This window comes from Tupaia chinensis, unplaced genomic scaffold (assembly GCF_000334495.1).
Source record: "Tupaia chinensis unplaced genomic scaffold, TupChi_1.0 Scaffold000037_18, whole genome shotgun sequence".
Classification (NCBI taxonomy): Eukaryota; Metazoa; Chordata; class Mammalia; order Scandentia; family Tupaiidae; genus Tupaia; species Tupaia belangeri.
The window spans coordinates 1,157,573-1,161,790 of record NW_006159476.1 but is presented as its reverse complement, the minus strand read 5'-3'; the positions used below and the strand labels follow the sequence as shown (position 1 = coordinate 1,161,790).

The following is a 4,218-nucleotide window of genomic DNA, read 5'->3' as shown; positions in this document are numbered from 1 at the left end:
GATTATGGCTGAAAAACTACATGCTTATCTCGTGAAAGTAAGCTTCATTTCAAAACGTCTTTTGTAATACAGTGTAAAACTCCTTCCAAAACTGAAATTTTAAGTAGTGCAACACTGAGCATCACAAGTTGTTCAAGTTCCACAGTTAAGTTAATGGAGCAAACAAGTTTGTGTTAGTTCTTTCTTAACATTTCTTTGGAAGTGGGTTTCTTTAGTCTTACTTTGCTTTGAAAGTTTAATTCATTCTTAGGCACAAAACTCAACTTGCAGCTACAACAAACGTCTTTAGGTGTGAAAATCAGCTCCATGAGTTGAATCATTCTGCCAAAGATCTTTCTGATATTCCAAGAAGAAGTAGAGATTTTAGCTGAAAAACTACATGCTTATCTTATGAAAGTAAGATTCATTTCAAAACCTCCTTTGAAATACAGTGTAAAACTCCTTCCAAAACTGAAAGTTGAAGTAGAGCAACACTGAACATCAGAAATTGTTCAAATTCCACACTTAAGTAACGGGAACAAACAAGTTTGTGTTAGTTCTTTCTTAACATTTTATTGGAAGAGGGTTTCTTAGTTTTACTTTGCTTTGAAAGTGTTGTTCATTCTTAAGCTGAAAAGTCAACTTGCGGTGACTCCGGGCTGTGGGCGCGCTCGCTGCTCTTCGGCCATGGTTTTCTCAAATAATGATGAAGGTCTTATTAACAAAAAGTTACCCAAAGAACTTCTCCTGAGAATATTTTCCTTCTTGGATATAGTAACTTTGTGCCAATGTGCACAGATTTCCAAGGCTTGGAACATCTTAGCCCTGGATGGAAGCAACTGGCAAAGAATAGATCTTTTTAACTTTCAAACAGATGTGGAGGGTTGAGTAGTGGAAAATATCTCAGAGCGATGCAGTGGATTCCTGAGGAAGCTTAGCCTGCGAGGCTGCATTGGTGTTGGGGATTCCTCCTTGAAGACCTTTGCGCAGAACTGCCAAAACATTGAACATTTAAACCTCAACGGATGCACAAAAATCACAGACAGCACGTGTTATAGCCTTAGCAGATTCTGTTCCAAGCTGAAACATCTGGATCTGGACTCCTGTGTGTCCATTACAAACAGCTCCTTAAAGGGGATCAGCGAGGGCTGCCGAAACTTGGAGTATTTGAACCTGTCCTGGTGTGACCAGATCACTAAGGATGGCATCCAGGCCCTGGTGCGAGGCTGCCAAGGCCTGAAAGCCCTGTTCCTGAGGGGCTGCACGCAGTTAGAAGATGAAGCTCTGAAACACATTCAGAATTACTGCCATGAGCTTGTGAGCCTCAACCTACAGTCCTGCTCATGCATCATAGATGAAGGCATGGTACAGATATGCAGGGGCTGCCACTGGCTGCAGGCCCTCTGCCTGTCAGGGAGCAGCAACCTCATGGATGTCTCTCTCACAGCCCTGGGCCTGAACTGCCCGAGACTGCAAATTTTAGAGGCTGCCCGATGCTCACATTTGATGGACGCAGGCTTTTAGCTCGGAATTGCCATGACCTGGAGAAGATGGATCTGGAAGAGTGCATCCTGATAACTGACAGCACGCTCACCCAGCTCTCCATTCACTGCCCCAAACTGCAAGCCCTGAGCTTGTCCCACTGTGAGCTCATCACAGATGATGGGATCCTGCACCTGAGCAACAGCACCTGTGGCCATGAGCGGCTGCAGGTCCTGGAGCTGGACAACTGTCTCCTCATCACCGATGTGGCTCTGGGGCACCTAGAGAACTGCCGTGGCCTGGAGCGCCTGGAGTTGTACGACTGCCAGCAGGTCACTCGCGTAGGCATTAAGAGGATGTGGGCTCAGCTCCCTCACATCAAAGTCCATGCCTACTTCTCTCCTGTCACACCCCCCCCCCCCACCCACAGCCATGGCAGGAAGTGGACAGCAACTGTGCAGGTGCTGCGTCATCCTCTGACAGTAGCTGCCCGGCCCAGTGGTGATGAAGGGTCTCCAAAGACGACCCAATCTCCCAGCCCTCCACTCCCATCACCCAGATGTGTTGACTTTCCATTGGGAAAGGCATTTACAGGTAAAGACTTCTGCGTGGACTGCAGAAACTCTGGTGATCGCTCCACCTTTACTCCGCTGTGATGCAATCGAAGCAAGACTTGTGTCAGTTTGGTAGCAAGAGTGGTTCCCAGTGCAGCCAAGACCATGCAAGAAACCCGGATCTCTTACGAGGTGGGTGCCTACCTAGGTACAAAAGTCCTACCTTTGGCTCTGCCAGCACTCCTGACACACCATCAGTGTCAAATTAAGCAGGAAAAATAAGCTGTCAATTTTCTACCTGATACTTAAGTCAGTGGCCTACTTTAATTCACAATGATTCCATTTTGATTAGCAGGACTTTTCCACTTTGAGGATTAAACTTTTCAGAGTGTGACTATACGGCATACTCATTGTGCCAGGTCGTTTTATACGTAGAGACTTCAGTGGAAGGCATGTTCTTAGGTTCCATGAGACACCAAAGAAATGACTCTAAGCTGGGTAGAGCAAGGTTTTCACCTCTGTTTCTGTCAATGTGTCATATCCACTCCAGGGACCAAAACCTCAACAAAAGCCACTCAGAGTTGATTGGAAAGATAAGCTCTGGTGTACGTATGCTATGGCACACAATGCGTTTTTGTTAAAGGCAGCTAATTCTGTCCATTTCTCTCTCAAAATCTGGAGGACTTGAAAGAAATAGAATTAAGGCTTAAGTTATCTATAGTATAATCAATTAAAAATAATGAATGGATGCACATAGAATGGATGTTTTTTTTTTTCTTCCAAGTTTATTTTCAAATCTTAGAAATCAGGTTACACCAGGACTATTCAAAAATTTTACGCACTTGAAACTCAGATCAGTAAAGTGTTGGCACCTTTTAGACTCATAAAAATTAATAAACCATTGCAATGCTTGAAGAAATTAAGTCAGAGGGTTTTATTGCTGTGATTTTTATGGCAAACTTGAACAAAAACCATTATCGAAATTCAGATCTTCCTAATGTTGCCTGAAATTTGGGAAGATGACCCGTTACTGCTGTAGCCAGTTGTGGCTGGTCATGGCTCTGTGCTGTTCACACTGACCTTTATTGCTGGTTAGGAACTGTCACCACCTCCTTTGTGAGTTGGGGTGTTAATGGTAGCTAAACCCTTCCTGGTGGCCACAACCTTAACTGGAGGGCCAGAACCCCATGAGAAACCAAAATAATACAGCAAAAATGAGATGTTTTCTTCTGGTGACACCTCTTAGTTGGACTTCAGAAGCGTTTTCGAGGACACGGCCTCAGGCAGGTATCTATGCAGATACCAGTACCCTCCAGAAACTGACTTAGCAAGATGACCAGAGTAAGCATTCCAGTCCTGATTCGCTGCCTTCTGACACCCAGTATTCCTGGCCCCAGATGCGGTGCTACCACCCTGGAGGGAGGATGCTGATGTGGGAAGCCACTTGAATGAAACAGCTGCACACACACACAACTGCTTTGGCACTCGTGCATCATGGCTTCTATTAAAGACATTTCAAATGCCCAGAGCCTTCTACACATGGCCAGAACCTATCACAGCCATGACTTGCTGCTTAGTGACCCATGACCTTATTTACAAAACAAAGTCAGATTCACAAGGTTTGCATCCTCCACACGTGTGGAATAGCTAATGGCATAAGCTTCCTCCGTTGTATCAGTTTTGAGAAAATCAACTGAAGGGCGGGGGCAACACATGGACTTAACTTTAGTATTGGGACTGGCTTGAGCTAAACACACAGGAAGCCTGGATTCTGTGACTTGAGGTGACTGACAGGAACTGGGATTTTAAATGAGACACACATTTGCAAAAACAGTCAGAAAATATTTATTAACCTGAAATGTGTACATCTTACTATTAAAAAAACAAAGTAGCAAAAAAAAAAAAAAGTCAACTTGCAGGTACAACAAAGATCTTTAGGTGTGAAAATCAGCTCCATGAGTGGAGTCATTCTGCCAAAGATCTTTCTGATATTCCAAGGAAAAGTACAGGTTTTGCCTGAAAAACTACATGCTTATCTCATGAAAGTAAGTTTCATTTCAAAATGTTGATTGAAATACAGTGTAGCCCAGAACAGCCCTTCTTCAAGAGACAGACAGCTCCATGGCTCCTGCGATCTAGCCATTTGGGGAGAAAGGAAGATGTCCCACTGATAACTGGGCCTCCAGCATTCAAAACTCGTGTG

General features: G+C 44.3%; 1 pseudogene; it reads left to right on the top strand.

The window, feature by feature from the left end:
- The first annotated feature begins 639 nt into the window (after window positions 1-639).
- LOC102470899 (F-box/LRR-repeat protein 2 pseudogene) lies at window positions 640-1,941 on the top strand (annotated as a pseudogene).
- The last annotated feature ends 2,277 nt before the right edge of the window (window positions 1,942-4,218 follow it).